This window comes from Bubalus bubalis, chromosome 3, assembly GCF_019923935.1.
Source record: "Bubalus bubalis isolate 160015118507 breed Murrah chromosome 3, NDDB_SH_1, whole genome shotgun sequence".
Classification (NCBI taxonomy): Eukaryota; Metazoa; Chordata; class Mammalia; order Artiodactyla; family Bovidae; genus Bubalus; species Bubalus bubalis.
The window spans coordinates 55,450,997-55,470,569 of record NC_059159.1 but is presented as its reverse complement, the minus strand read 5'-3'; the positions used below and the strand labels follow the sequence as shown (position 1 = coordinate 55,470,569).

General features: G+C 48.9%; 1 long non-coding RNA gene across 1 annotated transcript; it reads right to left on the bottom strand.

The window, feature by feature from the left end:
* Positions 1 to 7,058: 7,058 nt before the first annotated feature.
* LOC123332723 lies at positions 7,059 to 15,154 on the bottom strand. Its single transcript, XR_006549702.1, has 3 exons — positions 14,976 to 15,154; positions 8,795 to 8,883; positions 7,059 to 7,450 (listed from the first exon to the last, which is right to left on the bottom strand). It is a non-coding gene; the product is annotated as an uncharacterized LOC123332723 (long non-coding RNA).
* Positions 15,155 to 19,573: the final 4,419 nt, after the last annotated feature.

Here is a 19,573-nt window from a genome sequence, read left to right as displayed (position 1 = left end):
TATCGAGACTGCGCTTCAGAGCCTGTGTGCCCGCATACCCTAAGCCTGTGCTCTGCAGCAGGAGAAGCCCGCACAGCGCAACCAGAGAGGAGCCTCCTCTCCTCGTCTCCATAACTAGAGAAAAGCCTGTGCAGCAACAAAGACCCAGCACAGCCAAAAATAGATAAATGAAATTTTTTAAGTTAAAAAAAATGGAATGATGGATGGATGGAAGAAGGAATAAATGAATGAATGTATAAGCAAGTTCTGAATCTTTCGCTTGAAAGGGACTTCATACTCTGGGCTTCCCCCACCGCACCCCTGCAGGCTCCAGCCCTACTGCAAGACAAAACCTTGCCTTCTTTTTCTGGTTCTGACTTGCCTTCTCTCCTTTAGGATTCTGCCCAACATGACAGGACTCCTTCAAATTCCCTCTGTCAACAGCTTAGCAAGAATCCCCCCAGATACCCAAGTTTTCTGAACATCTCATGGATTCTCATGGATTTGAAGGCCAAACTTCAACAAATAGTACAGGATGATTAAAACTCTGACGGATGAACCCGAATCAAGTCAGAATGAAAAAGCTTAAGTTAAGGAAAGCGAGTGCAATTGAGCAAAAAGTGTCACTGAGCTTCCTGGTGACCAAGGCATAAAGGGAAAGATGATGAGGGGCACCATTAAAAGATGTGTGCTAGTTTGTTAGGCAAGGCCACCTTTTTTCCTGGGCACCATCAGGTACAGTAAGCAGAGTAAAATTCAGATAGAGAAGACTTCCCACAGCGAAGGCAACTTCCCGCACACCCGTGAACTCAACAATGACCTTGAAATTAAAAACGAGGAGCTCCTGTGAGCTTCAAGAAAGGGCATCATAGCCTGAGGGCAGCATCCTGTTTCCTGGAGGAGAGAGGAAGTCAGCATGGGGGAAGAGCAGGAGTTTAAAGCACCTTCCAAGAGAGAGAAACTCAAGATTTATCCAATTGTATTTTATTTTGTCTTTCAAGCTGCAAAAAGATGAGAACCACAGAGTAATCAGCTCCCTTAACTGGAGGGCAGGTAGATACAGCATTTCGCTAGCTCCTTGACTTACTAATTCGCTGGTTCACTGTCTGTACTGTGGGACCTTGGGGGTGATATTCAGTCTGAGAGCTGAGGGCTGAGATGGACATTTATTTCTTGAGGGTGTTGGAAGCCTAGATTCCAGTGCTCCCATGTGAGGCTTGGGGGATGGTAATGCCCAAGAGGCTGTAGCGTCCCCTCTGGAGGGGCAAGGTGTGTGCCAGAGAGGGAGAGTTATTGTGTTAGTAATAGAAAATATTGGAGCAACAAGCTTTTTCATAGCTGTTGAAATTCCTTTTTACAATATGGAGTGGGATTTGGTTCCTGGGATGACCAATGACCAAACTCATTGCTTTCTCATGACCTTTGTAAAACCCTGTTGACCTCTCCAGTCCCATAGTTTACGTTCTTACACTTCCTTCTAAAAGCATGGCTTCCAAGCTCCATGGCCTGTTTTGTCGAGAGAGGACAGAGAGAGGCAGGCGTCATATTTATAGCATAGCCCTCCTTAGGAAAGTGAGCTGACTTCAAATTCAGAGGACCTTGAACTCAACACTACCCTCCTCAGTTTGGCTCCCTTAGTCTTGAGGTGGAGGTGGGGGCTCAGAGAATCAAGGACAGAAGAGTTTACCGGGTCCCAAAGATGGAGTCGTAAAAGCACCTTGGAGCGGAGGCCACCAATACAAGAGGTCATTCTGTCTCCCCGACCTGGATCCTGCCTGGTTCATGGCTGAGTGCCGAAGCCAAAATTTGGTCAAACTCTTTCCCGGATTCCCAGACGGGGCTTCCCTGTCCTGGGTTGCTGGCATCTTCTCTACTTACTAAATGTGCTTTGTGATCTCAGGTCGTGGGAGGCAGAAAACCCACTGCTAAACAGGGAAGCAACTGAAAACCCCAAATGCCACCACGTCTGGTCGGGTACACGGCCATGCACTATCCCATTCATTCATTAATATCCCCATTCACAAATGCCTATCGCCAGTCTTCTACCTGCCGCAGCAACTCAGAGCTGCAGGTCTGGCAGCTTCATTCAAAACTAGGAAGGAGAACCAACCAACCCTGGTCAGAGTGAAAAGAAGAAGGGAAAGTGCCTTCAGCCTCTGCCGGGCTGAGTACAGCCTGGAGCAGCCGGGGGTATCCTAAAGAGAGGCATGAAGAATGAGATGGAGCCGGGAGGTTAGTAAAGCAATTAAAGAACGAAATTAAGAACACTCTCAGCCTGGCCCCCCAGGAGGGTTAAGGATTAGGATAGAGCACAGACAGCCTCATCTAAACCTCGCCTCAGAGACCATCCCCAGGATCCTGGGGGACTCGGGCGGTCTCCCTGCTGTGGGGCAGGCATCCTTGGCGACCAAGGAAATCATCAAAGGCTCCAGCAGCAGGAATATTCCGGCCATTAGGCAGTGGAAGACAGATTTCCTCTGAAATGTGCCTTTAAAGGCGGCTCATTTACCTTCCTGGGCCCCAGGAAAGCCCACAATAGGTACCATCCAGGAAAACCCGACTCGTGCAGATCAACACGGTCTAATGTAGCGTAAGAACCGTAGGTCAACCCAAGCAACAACCTCCTGCCTGCACAGGACTATTGGGCCATGAAAGGGGTCCTCCTGGAGAGACTGTGAAATCGCCTTCTTGCAAAGTTTGTAGCTTCTTGCTTCCTTTCTTAGGGCGGTGGATGGTGGGCCTGCCCAGGGGCAGGCAGAGAGAGGTGATAAATTCTCAAGCCTCTTCCTCCCTTCCCAGGAAGCACTTTCCAATCTAAGAACTTAGGGTTCCCCGGCCTTTCTGGGTTTACAGTTGAGTCCAGAAAGCGGATCAGGACAGCAACTGTTTCAGACTCTGAAGGAGGTGGGTGTGACAGGTACAGGATGAAGCTTCACAGTTTACTTTTTTATCTTATTTTTCAGAGATAGGTCAACTCAACCGAGTAGCAGGCTCCAGATTTTCAAATACTAAATGAGAAATACTCTTAGCCTGAAAGCCATTTTACTATTTTAAGCATGTGGGGTTTCTCCAGGTTTGTAACAGCGGTAGGATGTAAAACAAAATCCATTCCTTTCCAGTCCCTGTGAAGTTCTAAAGTAGCAAAAGGTAAACCCAGATCGGGGGTCAGGGGAGGAGAGGCTGGAGAGTGGGGGCGGTGGGTAGGGCCCAGGTGTGGGGGCAGGCCAGACGTGGAGCAGAGAGTGTATGTTCCTCACGTTGTGGAACATTTCCTAAAACAGTAGATGTGAACCCCCTGAGCTCCTGGGGAGCTATAGATTTTACACAAGCATCTGAGAGCTTTGGATAGGCCCCTAAAATTTGAATAACTCCCCAGGTGACATGGTCAGACTCAAACAAGCTGTGTCTCCCAGCAGCTGGACACTGACATCCTCTGGTAAAAGGAAGAGAAAGGGGCTTGGGAGGCATGTTAGGAGGTGGTCCTTTCATCTGGGCCGTGTTGGATGTGTGCCACCTTCTCAGGATAATTCTTCCTGGCTTTGCAAGCGCTATAATTGCCACACCAGGGCAGCTGCCATGACCGATTTGGTTAAGTGAGCCCGTGACTGTGATGAGTACATACCGTGCACACTGCTCCGTGAGCTCAGGGTGGGCGCTGGGCTTCTGACGACGGTGGTCCTGATTGTGCCCAACCTTGTCTCCCTGCTACTCCCTCCCCTTGCTGCTCTTGAGAACTAGTCACTCACTCATTCGACTGACCCTTCCATGCTTTCAGTCAATATTCACTGTGTTCCTCTCGAGAGCTAGAAGCGCAGCCATGAATGAGACAGCCCGCTGCCCTGCTCCCCATCACGTCCGAGAGACAGGAGACTCGCACGCAAAGGAACGACCACAGGTAGACAGATAGACACATAGATAGGTAGATATGGAGAGAGAACTTTAGTATTTATTATAAATAGATTAAAATGTATATATGTGTGTGAATATATATATACTTATATATATACATATATATGTATGTATACATACATACATATGGAGAAGGCAGTGGCACCCCACTCCAGTACTCTTGCCTGGAAAACCCCATGGATGGAGGAGACTGGTAGGCTGCAGTCCATGGCGTCGCTGAGGGTCGGACACGACTGAGCGACTTCACTTTCACTTTTCACTTTCATGCATTGGAGAAGGAAATGGCAACCCACTCCAGTGTTCTTGCCTGGAAAATCCCAGGGATGGGGGAGCCTGGTAGGTTGTCCTCTATGGGGTCACACAGAGTCGGACATGACTGAAGCGACTTGGCAACATATATATATATATATATATATATATATATATATATGCCCATATACACACATATATATATATATATATATATATATATATATATATATGGGTCGGGAAGATGAAGGAAATAGCAACCCACTCCAGTGTTCTTGCCTGGAGAATCCCATGGACAGAGGAGCCTGGTGGGCTACAGTCCATGGGGTTGCAAAAAGTCGCACGCAACTGAAGCAATTTAGCACACATACACGCATATATACAATTTTTTTTTCAAATGGTGACAAGTGAAATGCAGCAAACCAGGCAGTGGAGTGACTGCTGTGGGGCCCTAACGCTAGCTCAGGTGGGTGGGCAAAGCCTCTCTTTGACACTTAAGCTGAAACTTTTGCACCCAGGAGCCAGCCGGCCGGTGAAGATGCAAGGAGGATGCTCCAGGCAGAGGGCCCAGCAGGCACCAAAGCCTCAGGGCAGAAAGGAGCTTGCCATGCTCAGTGAGCAGAAAGAAAGGCAGCAGAGGGAGGCACGGGGTGGGCAGAGTGCCACAGAACCGTGTGGGTCCAGAGTCAGTGCCAGGAAGAGACACTCACCGCGGGGGTCCAATCCTCAGCCTTGTAGCTGGGAAATAGAAGCTCACAGAGCAAGCCTGACTGGCTCAGGGTAACTCTGAGATTAAGACTACAGCTGGGACTGGTCCCCGGACCTGTGACAGTCTGGCCCACGTTTGTTCCATGTGTCACATGTCACAGCTCACATGTATGTAGCACAGGCCTATGGGACACTTGGTTGGGGAAAGGCATATTGGGGAAAACCTAAGAGCTACAGGAGGTGGTGAAAGAAAGCCTAGACGTCCATGTTAACCAGCTCTGGCCTCAGGCCCAGGCTGCCCCTGACAAGACTGGTGACCTTGGGGACATCATTTAACCTTCCTGAGCCTCGACCTCACCATCTGTACAGTGGACACATAATGCAGACAGTGTGAGGGGCCCATGACATCGTTTTTCTGTCATACGGCCCTGGCCTGTGGTGCTGGAGAGACCCACCCCCCCAACACCCAGGTATAACCTTCACAAACACTACATACTTCTTCACACACTCACCAAACTTTACTGAGCGCCCACTCTGGGACAGGCACTGCACCATTCCCCAGGAATACTGCAGGGGACAAAGCCACACTCGGCTGGCCAGCACCCAAGATAGGCCGCCATTGACAAAACCATGCGGAATCCACGGTTGTGCCTGCAGGAAGCGTGGGGCAGCTTGCTGGGCTGTGAGAGACCGTCCGGAGGAGGGGGGTCTGGCTGGTGAGGTAAGCAAAAGCCTCTCCAAAAGTCGAGCTTGGGAAGCAGCGTGACCCATGAGCTGGGGATAACCAGGCAACAGAAAAGAGCTAAGCACAGCAAGTGCCAAGGTCCTGGGGAGGCAGAGCAATGGCAGATGTGAGCGACTGAAAGAAGCCGGAGTGTCCGTCAGAGGGCAGAGGCCCATCAGCAGAGGAGGCTGGAGATGGAGGAAGGAGCCAGACCACAGGGGCCTTGTGCCAAGACAAGGGGTTTGGGGTTTATCCTGAAAGTAAGAGGAAGTCCTAAAGGACATTTAAGCAAGGATGCTTGGAACAAAATCATGTCACTGTCTCAAATGTACTAATTAATTGAATGAACATTTACTGGGCACCTTGATGGCTCAGTGGTAAAGAATCGGGCTGCCAATGCAGGAGATCCTGGTTCAATTCCTGGGTCGGGAAGATCCCCTGGAGAAGGGATAAGCTACCCACTTCAGTATTCTTGGGCTTCCTTTGTGACTCAGCTGGTAAAGAATCCACCTGCAATGTGGGAGACCTGAGTTCAATCTCTGTTTTGGGAAAATCCCCTGGAGAAGGGAAAGGCTTCCACTCTAGTATTCTGGCCTGGAGAATTCCATGGACTGTATGGTCCATGGGGTCACAAAGAGTCGGACACGACTAAGTGACTTTCACTTTCACTTTGACAGCTCAGTGGTAAAGAATCCACCTGCTAATGCAGGAGACACAGATTTGATGCCTGGGTCAGGAAAATACCCTGGAAAGGGGAATGACTACTCCCTCAAGTATTCTTGCCCAGGGAATTCCATAGATGGAGGAGCCTGGCGGGCTACAGTCCAAGCAGTGGCAAAGAGTCTGATATGACTAAATGGCTAACGCACTTTGTATGTACAAAATGCTATTCCAGGCACCATGAAGACAGGGAAGATAGCTTGCGCACTAGGGCTCTAAAAGAACAGTGAAGCAAATGGCTTACTGTAGAGGAGCCCTGGACTGAGGACTGAAGACATGGTTCAAGTTCCAGCTTTCCCTTTACTAAATAGCCTAGAGCTCCTTGAAGAGAATGACTAGGTCCCATCATCTTTTGGTCCCCAGCACCTGGCACACAGGAGGATGGATAAACAGAATAATCACATCACTCTGGATGATATCAGTAAGGCCTAAGATTTGCTAAGGGCTTTATTGCCTTTTAAGATCTTTCATAGGACTTCCCTTGTTGAGGAACTAAAATCCCGCAAGCTGAGCTACAGAGCCAGAAAACCTAGGAAAGACTTTTCACATACTGGATCTTATTTTATTCTCACACCATCCCTGTGAGGTCGATTCAGGACCAACTGCATAATTTGTGAGCCCCAGTGCAAAACGAAAATATGGGCCTCTTTGTTTAAAAATTAATAAGAATTTCAATACGGTGGAAGCACAGCATTAAGCCAAAGGCCAGGATCCTTGTAAGGATGGAATCCTGTGTTACTGCACAAGCTACACGTCCATGAAGCCAGCCCTGGGCACATTCTATTTTATTCATTTCACAGGTGAAGAGACTGAGGCACAAGGGAAAGGGACTCAGTGTCACTCAGCTGGCAACCGCAAGGGTGAGCCTCAAAAGAAATTCAGGCCGTCTGAGTCCAGGTCTGGTGTGCTTCCCGTTGAAACAGCTGACACCCTGGGTCACAGCTCTGCTCCAGGGTGTTCCTGGCAGGGAAGTTCTAAGCATTGTTTGAAAAGTGGGGCAGACAAAAAAAGTGGAATGCGATTGTCCATGATGTTGCACAGAACACTTCAACAGGTCCCACTGCTCTCAGGCAAAGGGCCAGAGACGGAGTCCTTTTATAGTCTGTTGTCGTTCAGTTGCTCAGAAATACACAAAGTACAAAGTGACTTTTACCTGCTGTGCTGCAAGCAGAATTGACAATTCAGAAAGACCACCCTCAGTGACTCTCTGCGACCCCAAGGACTGTGGCACCCCAGGCTTCCCTGTCCTTCACAGCCTCCCAGAGTTTGTTCAGACTCATGTACATTGAGTCAGTGATGCTATCCAACCATCTCTCCTCCTGCCCTCAATCTTTCCCAGCATCAGGGTATTTTCCAATGAGTTGGCTCTTGGCATCAGGTGGCCAAAGTATTGGAGCTTCAGCTTCAGTCCTTCCAATGAATATTCAGAGTTGATTTCCTTTAGGGTTGACTGGTTTGATCTCTTTGCAGTCCAAGGGACTCTCAAGAGTCTTACCCCTGATTAAGTCTCCAGTTGCGTCACCCACCCCTGCTCTCTCCTTTGAAATGTGCTTTCCAAGCACACACACCTTCCTACAGTTTCCCAACTGGCCTTGCCCCCTCTTACTTCCAGGCCTTTGCTTGTACTGCTCCCTCAGCCCCAGATGCTGTGTTATGAAGTATGAGTCCAAGGTAGCTGGCTGAGAAAGGGAGCAGGGCAGGATAAGAAAGAGAACCTAAGGCAGATGACTGCAGGCTGCCTCAGAAAAACTAACCATGCATCCATCCATTTATCCATCCTTCCATGCATCCATCCATTTATCCATCCTTCCATCCATCCATTTATCCATCCTTCCATCCATCCATCCATTTATCCACCCTTCCATCCACCCATCCATTTATCCATCCTTCCATCCATCCATCCATTTATCCATCCTTCCTTCCTTTCTTCCCTCCATTCATTCCTCCATCTATCCACCCATACACCCAATAAGTATTCACTGAGCCCTGTGTGCTATACATGAGGTATTAAGTTGGGCCCTGGGCATCTGGAGATGAATAATCCATACCTCCCACCCCCAAGGAACTCACAGTTCAGTGGAAAGACAAGCATTACCCATAGTACAAATCCCCAGTTTCAGAACCTCCATGAATCCAGGCTCCTTCCTCACAATTTATGCAGATTCTTACTTTCTTCCTCTTGATCCTGTCCCCATGCTTGTTCATTAAGTGTCATCCCAATACGGCCTTGAGCCACTGAGCGCAAAGCCCTAAGCCCCTTCACTAGTTATCCGTAGGAAACATAATCCCGGCGGCAATGTTATGGATGTGGTAACGCTGTAGACCTGACACGCTACGGCCTTCCACCGTCTTCCTGGTTTGCCCCCAGGAACGCTCCACTTCCCCAAAGCCCAGCGATCGGCACGGCCCCCTGCAGGGATGGTCCAGTCCTCACTCCCTACCCTGACACGTCCCCCGGGCAGCCGGCCCCCCAGAACCTGGTGAAGATGAAGTGCTCCTACTCACAGGAAGGGAGGGCGACAATGCAGGAAGCGGCATGTGGCGGCAGGGCGAGCTCAAGGTGTCCAGAGAGGGCTGGGTTGCGGGAAAGACTCCTGGAAGAGACACATCAGATCAGGACATTTCAAGTAGGACAAGTGGAGAGGACAGAGAAGCCAGAGAGGGCACGGCAAGCTAGAGGCAACAACGTGGCTCAGCAGGGCAGGAGCGTCAGGTGTGCGGAGCTGAAGGCGACTCTGGGGAGAGAGGCGGGCAGGGTGAGGCCAGGAGGGGCCGGGGGGCCCACTGAGGACCATGGGCTTGAATCTCTGCTTGCAGAGCTGCTGCTGAGAGATCTGAAGCCAAGAGGTGATAAGCTGGTGAGAGAATTCCGAAAAATTATAGGGGCTGAGACATATGGGGTCACTCAGTCCCAACCCCGAGGCTGTGGGAACCCCAAGGTCAGGGCCAAAGTCACCGCAAGGCAGCATTGTGCCTTCCAGCCCAGCGGAGAGTGGGTATGAGACCAGACAGAGCCATTCCTGGGGACGGGTCTTATGATAAAAACAGGCAGCAGGGCCCCAGAGAGGCTGTTCTTGTGTTCCCAGGGGAGGGGGAAGGCCACACCTACTCTGTTCTCCAACAGCTCCTCTTGAGGATCTGTCATAAGGCCAAAAACAAAGTCCACAAGATTCGTGGACTGTCCAGACCTGGCAGAAGGATTCAAACTAATTTTCAAATGTCCTCAGGTCCGCAAAATTTCAGAAGCGCTTTTTTCCAGTGCTTTCTGCTCCTTTGCACACCCCAGAGCTGCTTCACTCTAAAAGCCACATGGATTGTAAGGGACACGGGATCAACGTGGTCCAGGTGCCTTCACGCTTGAATCCTCCAACGGGCTGTCTTGTAAGAGACAGAGCACTTCCCAGGCACCTTGGTGGGCTCCCTGAGCAGCTTGTTTTGAATTAGGAAATTGGATCTTGCCAGGACTTTATGTTCAAGTTCAATATTAATGTCAGAACCCACGAAATGTGAGTGAGTTCTAAATTTGGAAAACCATGTCCTTCCACCTCTCCCGCAAAGCATTCCTTCAGCTACTGGCAAATCCTCTCCTCAGTGTGGCTGTCCAGGGTTGGTTCTGAATGACGCACTCAGGCTTCAAACACTCGAGGTGCTCCCGCAGCAGATCGATAGAGCAATAGCTGGCTTAGGAAGAACGCACAGAGGCAATCCAATATCTAACCAGCTTCTGTCTTGGCAGAGCTGCTGGATTGAGTCTTGTTTCTGTTCAGGACGTCTGCCCTGACTTGAACTTTGACTCCCTACCCGCGTCCTTCCTGAACTGTTTACACTATGAACATAACACCTAAAAAGATTTATTAAAAAAAAAAAAAAAAATAGCTGACTGTCATTTTTAGAAAGGCAAGACACCCAACACATCCTACTCTGAGTAGATTTCTTTGACGGCTTGTGATGTTGCCTGAATGGTAAATATACCCTCAGACTCCAAGTAAATAGTCCAGGGCATGTAACTTGGGGATAAAAGAGGAAATTTTACACAAGGTGGCCACAGAGGCCTTGTCATTTCCCAGAAAATTAGAGGGTCTTCCAGCGCCCTGTAAATTTATCACACGAGTATTCTTCCACGACTTCAGGAACAGATGGGGCCTGTTTTGATAATGTTTCCCAATCCCCATAGATAACATGGAGCAGAGGGGAGAGGGAGGGGCGGCTGGGACCGCCTGCCGTTGCCCCCAGAACGGGGTGGGGGTGGGAACCAGCTCTCTGGCTGGCAGGCAGCAGCCCACGGTCTGGGCCTCTGGTCGCTTGAAAGACACTTTGTTAGCACCGCGGCATTTCGCTTCTGAAGGGAGGCAGCAAGGAATCCGGGGGAAAGTTCATCCCTGTATCTGGCAGCCCTTCCCTGAAGCAGCGAGCTGGTAAAGGATGGGCAGAAAGATCCTCAACTGCGGAGGAGGGACTGGGATCCAGGAGCGGCTGCAAGGGGTCTCGAAACACATTCCTCTGCCTTGAGAGAGGGTCACAGGGATCCTGAAACCAGAGCAAGACTTCCCAGCTCCTGACCAACCAGTTTCCCGCCACTCAGCGGAGACGGAGAAATGCAATCACCTTCCAGGTGGCGAGCGTGGGCTCACTTTAAAAAGCAGTTTCCACCACTAATCATAATAGCTAATATTGACTGAGGGATTCCCAGGAGCCAGGCGCTGGGCTGATCACTCGGCCCGGGCTCACACATCCAGTCCTCTCCACACTGCATGCGAGAGAAGGAAGAGGAGGTGCAGAGAAGTCAAGAGGTCAAGGCTCTGCCCAGCATGTGCTCATTCTCATTTCCAGGTCTTATCACTCATTTGTCCATTCCACATACTGACTGAGTGCTTACCAGTTATGTTACCACCATCCAGACTTTCGATCCAAACTTTTGTAGTTAGCCCGTGCACGCGTGCTAAGTCACTTCAGTCGTGTCTGACTCTTTGTGACCCCATGGACTGTAGCCCACCAGGCTCCTCTGTCCATGAGATGCTCCCAGCAAGAATACTGAAGTGGGTTGCCAAGCCCTCCCCACTGCCTTTTCACACTGAGCCTTTCCATCATTACCATGCCTTTAACAAGCATCTCTTTATGCCACCTGTTTTACCAAAACTAACTATATCTGTCTTGTGCTTTACTCTTCACAGAATCCTGTCCCAAAGACTTACTTGTATGTGATCTTTATGATGACCTAGCAGAGAAATAAGAAACAGATATGATATTCTTATTATTATTATCCTATTAAAGCACAGCCTAGGCATTCCAAGTGAATGCTGGAACCAAGATTCAAGCTCAGCTCTCACGAAGCCTATACCTAAACCCTTTTCACATAAACCTGTTCCACCCTCTGGGCCCCATCTCCCCATCATGGGCTGCTTTCATAAAGGACAGTAGCACAGAGCACCATGGAGCTTGGCAGTTATTCACGTGGCCTCTTGAGCCAGACAGCCTGGGTTCTAAATCTTGCCCCTGCCACGTACTAATTGATGACCTTGGGCAATGCCTCCATCTCCTCATGGGTAAAAGGGGTATAATAAGAATACCTGCCTCATAGGATCAGAGAAGGCAATGGCAACCCACTCCAGTACTCCTGCCTGGAAAAATCCCAGAGACAGAGGAGCCTGTTGGGCTGCCATCCATGGGGTTGCACTGAGTCGGACATGACTGACGCAACTTAGCAGCAGCAGCAGCTGCCTCATAGGATTGTTGTGAAGATCAATGATTAATACTATTTTTATATTATATAATTAATATATATTACAATATGTTATAAAATACATTATAGTGATATTATAATATTAATATATATTCTATATTATATATATATAGTGATTGATGGCATTGGTGATGGTTGAGTCACTAAATCGTGTCCAACTCTTGCAAGCCCATGGACTGTAGCCCACCAGGCTCCTCTGTCCATGGGATTTCCCAAACAAGAATACTGGAGGTTCCTTCCTGCCATTTCCTTCTCCAATTATAATTGATATGCTATATAACGTTAATGTTTATTATACTGCACATTAATTTAATCTAGAGTACTGGTTAATATAGTATATTAATAGGAAGCTCTTAGGACAGTGTCTCACACTTAACAAATGCCATCTAATTGTTCATTGTTTTAATGTTACTATAGAGGCATCTGAAAGCAAACAGGCTGGGAAGGGAACAGCAGAATAGAGCAAAGAGCTCTAGCTGGGAATCCAGTTCAGTCCAGTTGCTCAGTTGTGTCCAGCTCTTTGTGACCCCCTGGACTGCAGCACGCCAGGCTTCCCTGTCCGTCACCACTTCCCGGAGCTTACTCTCATTCATGTCCATTGAGTCGGTGATGCCATCCAACCATCTCATCCTCTGTCGTCCCCTTCTCTTCCTGCCTTCAGTCTTTCCCAGCAGGATCTTTTCCAATGAGTCAGTTCTTCGCATCAGGTGGCCAAAGTGTTGGAGCTTCAGCTTCAGCATCAGTCCTTCCAATGAATATGCAGGGTTGATTTCCCTTAGGATTAGGGATACAGGAGGGGGAAAACTGACCAGAACTGACAGTCAGGAGACGTGGTTCTACTCTCCAATCTGCCACTTACAACCTGTGCAGCTGGGAACAAATCTGTCAGTCTCCTCCTCTCCAGTGTCCTCATCTGTCTGGTGGGAGGGAGTTAAACTTCTTTGGGTTGGGGAGGTTTGACAAAAACCCTCGAACTCCCTCATCAGACCCCAAACCTCTGGAGACTCCGATGAGAGCACCAGCCAGCACCCCCACTTTGATTAAGACCAGTGAGAGAAGATGATCAGTTTGTTTCACTTAGAACCAGGCTGACCAACTCATCTCAGTTTCCCCGGGACTTCCTCAGTTCTACAACTGAAAGTACCACATCCAAAAAACACAGTCCCAGGAAAATTAGGACAGCTCATCACACTAATTAGGTCAGCCTCTTTAAAAAAAAAAAATCCTATAATCTCACCCATCGTTCTCGAAATCTTGCCACACAGGTAAGTTATCACCTTCAGATACTTTGTCGTAACTGTGTTCCCACTGTGGTGGTTTAATTGCTCAGTCCTGCCGGACTCTCTATGACCCCATGGACAGTAGCCCATCAGGCTCCTCTGTCCATGGGATTCTCCAGGCAAGAACACTGGAGTGGGTAGTCATTTCCTTCTCCAGGGGATCTTCCCGACCCAGGGATCGAACCTGGGTCTCCTACATTGCAGGTGGATTATTTACCAACTGACCTATGAGGGAAGCCCAAAAAAAGACACTGCTGAAACCCAGGATTGAACCAGGGACCTCTACATCTTCAGTCTAAGGCTCTCCCAACTGAGCTATTTCGGTCGTTCCAACTGTGAAATTACTCAAATACACGTATTCTCTGGTGGTCTGGTGGTTGAGAATCTGCCTTCCAATGCAGGGGATGTGGGTTCAATCCCTGGCCGGGGAATTAAGATTTCACATCTTAGTGGGGTGTAAGCTTGCATGCTGCACGCCAAAGCCAGGGAAATCCACACACTGCAATGAAGAGCCCAGGCAGCCACAGCCACACACACACACACACACACACACACACACACTGTTTGTTTTACATTGTTACTGCAGCAATCAGGATAACCCAGCTTAGCTGAAAGTTAGTCACTCAGTTGTGTCCAACTCTTTGTGACCCCATGGACTATAGCCCACCAGGCTCTTCTGTCCATGGGATTCTCCAGGCAAGAACACTGGAGTGGGTTGCCATTGCCTTCTCCAGGGGATCTTCCCCATCCAGGGATCAAACCTCCTGCATTGCCAGCGGATTGTTTACCATCTGAACCACCAGGGAAGCCCTGAGGCAACAAATAACCCCACCAAGTAGAGAGCTGGAAATACGCAGGAATAGCACTACCACTGTGAAAATAAATCAGCATTGTGGGCCATAAAAAGGGGGAAGGGGGATAAAAATCAATGCAAATAAAGCAAATGACACTAACTAGCGGGGCTGACTCAAGGTTCTGTCTGGCCCCATGTGTCTGCTCACTTTTTGGTAAAAGGAAGGATTAGTAAGAAATTAAAACATCCTGTGATTTTCTTCTTTCCATAAGCAGGATTGAAAATAAATGGATCACTTTGTGACTTCATCTTATTTAATAAGATCCCCTGGAGAAGGAAATGGCAACCCCATTCTTGCCTGGAAAATCCCACGGACAGAGGAGCCTGGTGGGCTACAGTCCACGGGGTCGCGAAGAGTTGGACACAGCTGAGCAACTTAGCACACACAATGACGTGTCCATCTATTTCAAAGTCCTCTCCCACACCACCAGCGGAGGACATCAAATACACTGGGAAAGACAGAATAAGAGAAAGCATAAACGCAAGGGCTGGCTCATGCATTGAAATGTCAGCTCTTCCAGAGGTACCCACCCCCCAAAGCAGCTTTTACCACGAGCTGATCCAAGTGTCAGACAGGCCACCAGCTGAGAGGGGGACCCCTCTCCAGCCTTTCCCCGATCAAGAATTCCACCTTGCCTAGGGCAAGTACCACAAGAGACAGAATGAGCACCCAAGAGAGGTCTTTGTTCCAACAAGATCAGGTGGGAAGAATTTCAGCAAAGCAAAGCAGTGGCAAAGGACTTGTGACTTGAAGATCCCAACAAGGTTTAGGCGGGTCCCCGAGAAGATTAAGAAATGACTGTAAATTCTTACCATGTGGTTGAAAGGGCCTATGTCACAGCTATTTCTTGCAAAGGAATGCATGCGTGCTGTCACTTCAGCTGTTGTCTGACTTCGTGACCATATGGACCATCACCCACCACACGCCTCCGTCATGGGATTCCCGGCAAGCATGGTAAGTGAAGTGGGTCCTCCTCCAGGGGATTGTCCTGACCTGGGACATCAAACCCATGTCTCCTACATTGCAAGCCAAGTCTTTACCCCTGAGCCAGCGGGGAAGCCCTCCAAAGCAAGAGTACCAAAAATGGTTTGCCACCGAAGACTGGTTACCCAGACAAATGCCAGATGGAGCTGCAGGGGAGCCCGGCCTCACTGTCTGTAGTCTCCTCCACTTCCCTGAGCACCGTTCTCTTTCTCCATTCCAGCCCGTACCTGCTTACTTGTCTGGGCGACCTCATCCATTCCATGGCTTTAAATCCCACCTATGTGGCCGATGACTCCTAGTCTGTAACACTATCTGCTTGCACTCCGGACTCCAGACCCTACCAGTTCCTCCCCACTTGGATGTCTCAACAGAACCTCACATTCAATGTGTCCAAGTTGAACAGGCAATCTGTTCTGCCCCAAACCCATTTCTCTTCCACCATGCACTCCTTCGTGCAAATTCAAAACCCCGGAGTCCGCTGTGATTCCTTTCTCCCCAAACCCAGCCCTATTGATTTTACCACCTAAATGTTTGTAGAAGTGGTCTTCTCCATCCCCACCCCTCCCACCCTCCCGGAGGCACCCACATCTCTCCCCCATCCAGCTACGGCGTCTTCTAATTGGTCTCCCAGGGTCACCTTTGCTTCTCTCTAGTCCTTACATCGGAGAAGGCGATGGCACCCCACTCCAGTACTCTTGCCTAGAAAATCCCATGGATGGAGGAGCCCGGTGGGCTGCAGTCCATGAGGTCGCAAAAAGTCAGACACAACTGAGCAACTTCACTTTCACTTTTCACTTTCATGCATTGGAGAAGGAAATGGCAACCCACCCCAGTGTTACTTGCCTGGAGAATCCCAGGGACGGGGGAGCCTGGTGGGCTGCCGTCTATGGGGTTGCACAGAGTCGGACACGACTGAAGCGACTTAGCAGCAGCAGCAGCAGTCCTTCAATCCGCAGCACAGCTACAAGCATCATTTTTAATGGTAATCTTATTACCCTATTTGCCTTGCTTAAATCCTTCAGCTTTACCCTATAGCCCTTGCCACTGAAACCATGGGTTAAACTCATTTCACCTGCCTTCACTGAGATTGTTTTAAGACTTGCAATGCCCTCCAAGCACATGTAGCCTTGTTTTAATTGTTCAGTCGCTTAGTCATATCTGACTCTTTGTGGCCCCATGGACCGCAGCACACCAGGCCTCCCTGTCCTTTACCATCTCCTGGAGCTTGCTCAGACTCCTGTCCATTGAGTCAGTGATGCCATCCAACCATCTCATCCTCTGTCGCCCTGCCCCCACCCTCAATCTTTCCCACCATCAGGGTCTTTTCCAATGAGTCAGCTCTTTGCATCAGGTGGCCAAAGTATTGGAGCTTCAGCAATAATATGTAGCCTAAGCAACATCATGTTTGCTCAAGTTACCTTCCAGGAACTTGGAGTCAGCTGCGTCTAATTCAAGCAGAGCTGGTTAAGACTGGGCAGGACCTCCCACCCTTCAACTAGGTGTGTGTGAGTGTCAGCTCAGTGACCTTTTGACACCAGGGGCCTGGAAGGTCCCCCCTTAGCATATGCAGAAGCCTATGAGCTAGTCACACCTGCTCCCAACCATGGGTACTGCAGCACCCTTCCCCTGCTCCCCCACACCTCATGCCACCCCGCTTCTCCGTTTGTTATCCCACAAATACCCTGGGTCTCTTGTCTTCAGGAAGGTGGATTGGAGATTTGTTCTCATCCCCTCCCTTGGCTGCCTTGCAAATAAACTCTCCCTTTGCTACAAACCTCTGCAGCCCAGCATTTGGCAAGGCAGCCAGAAGGTAAGACCAGACAGACATTCTGCCCGTGGTTCACTGGCCCCTTGCCTGTATCAAAAGCAGCTGCCTGGTCCATCTGTTCCAGGGACCAGCCCCTAGATTTCCTGGCAAGGTGCCACTGACCTTCAGTGCTTAGCTTTGCTTTGTAGCAAAGAGATGGTTTGGGGATTTGAGGGTCTTGAGGTTTGGAAGACATTCTTTTGGAGAGTAATTTTGTTAAAGAAATGCACCTATGTCTAGATTGTTTTCGCAGTCCTCACCAAAAGGTAGGTTGGGGTCCAGCTGCCAGGTCGTTGGCAGGCAACATAAAAGATTACTACTGCTGAGGCAATTGATATGAGTTAAAGGCCCAGGGTGATGCAATCGATATCTGAGTTAAAGGCCCAGGGTGATGCAATCGATATCTGAGTTAAAAGCCCAGGGTTCTATAGAACCAGGACTCTAGCTCTTGGTTGTGTTGTTTGGTTCTTGTCTGTCTAGGTCTGATTGTCTTAACTGTTAAGAATTGGCTATTGGAGACTGAGCTTCTTGGTGACTATAAGCAAGAACGCTTGGAAAGATTTTGTTGCTGCTACCGCGTAGAAGCAAAGCGCCTTCGGTTTCAAGGAGAAGTGCTAATCCAGTTTCCTCTTGCAGCCCTCTAGGCTGTATTCTCCAAGTTGAATGACTTTTAATTACGCATCCATGGTAAAGAAAAAGATGGCATTAATCTTCTGTAACACTGCATGGTCACAACATCTTCAGGAGCAAGGTGGCCTAAAAATGGCTCCTTAAATTACAGTAGAACTCTGCAACTAGATTTATTATGTAAATGGGAAGAAAAATGGGATGAAAGGTCGTACATACAGTCGTGTTATTATATCAGAATAAACCTGTGCAAAGAAAATGTGATCTTATTGTCCAACAGGAAAGAAGGCAAATAAATTGGCTTCACTTGACTCTAAGGAAACTTGTTTGAACTGCTGTTGATCCGGCTGAGCACTCTAAAGGCTCCTCCTCCCCCACACGAAGGTGTTACTTCTCCTTCACTGCCAGTATCTGAGCCACAGCCTCAGGCCTGGCTGTGGAGAAATAAGAATGGTCTCCCCCTCTCATACCCACTAGGGCACTGAATGTGACCAGGGAACTACCAGACTCAGGTGGGGCAAGATCCATCAGGGCAAGTCCCCACTGGGTGAAGGGGCGTAAATGTTGAGACTAGGTGGCTGATGGGGTTGAAAAAGGGGAGTGGACCCAGATTAACTTCCAATTAATTTGATTGGAAGAGCAACATGACAACTTATAGAGATGATCCAAAGGAAACGGGAAAGCTTTTTGATTTTTTTGGGGGGGCGGGCAACCCACAACCGAACCTGGACAGATAATCAAAACTCATTAAATACCCTCTTCACTTTAGAAGAATATAGAATGGTGCTGGATAAAGCTAGGGAGGAGGCTGATGGCTTCACGCGGAAAGCCCTGGCAGGCTGCAGCAAGCACACTGGTACCAGCAGCGGATCCTAACTGGGATGGGAATGCTGGGCTTCAAGCTGAACACTGTAGACATTGCATTCTTGCAGGATTATGACAAGGGGCACCAAAACAAAGAAGCCTTAATAAAGTTCAGGACGTAAAAGAGAAACCAAACGAAGATCCTTTGGAATTCCAGAAAATGGTCTTTAAAGCCCATAGGCAGTACATAGAGAGCTGCAGTCCCAGAGAATTTAAAGATAGTTAATATGACTTATCGGTCAGAGTGACCCCCAATATACAGAAGAAACTGCAAGAGATAGAAGTGTTGTCTACCACATGCACCCTACTCTGTTCTTTTTCTGAGGTTCTGAAGGTTCTGTTTCCATTCAGGCTCATGCAGCCAAAAATAAAACCGAAGCTAAGATGAGAGCAGCACAAGCTTTACGCAACGCCCAGAGAATGGAAAAGCAGGAGTTTGGTTCTCAAATCAGCTTCTCACCTTAAGCAAGAGGGATTTGCTTAGAGGGTATAAGAACAGTGGGGAGAGGAGGGAGGCTCATTATGGTAGGCAGGCACATCAGTTCCCTGGGAGAGAGTGGGGTGCCACCCCGTTTTGGTCTGTGGCTTCCAGTCATGGCCGCCAGCAGGGGTGTCATTTTTTCTGCTAATGTAATAAAATCAGCAGAGAGTAAGACTCGGGGTCTGTTGGAGGTGAGATTCATTGCCACCTTGGTTTCAGCTGGTTCCATACAGTTTTTGCTTTTCCCTTCCTATAGCTGCCTTTCTTTGTGTCCAAACTATATGATCTAAAGGTATATGTTAGTTCCTGTTCAAGGGAGGGAGCTGATGGGTTTTGAGCAAGGGTCTGGTGGTTACTCTGGTGACTGAGGGGCTTAAAGGATGCCTATGTCTTAGCTTGCTGAAACTGCCTTTCAAGTTTTTAATAGCAGAGGCCAGGTTCAGGAGAAAAGGGGACAACAGAGAATAAGACAGGCCACTCTGCTGGCAGCCGCCCTAACACAGGGAAAAGAAGCGCCAAGCTGAAGCTTTCACAGGGAACTCCGCAAAAGGCTTGCCTTTGCACCTGGACAAATGGACACAAAGTACAAACCAGAGCAGGCTTGTATATTGCAGTCTCCTCTGTTCCAATCTTGAAAAAAAAAACAA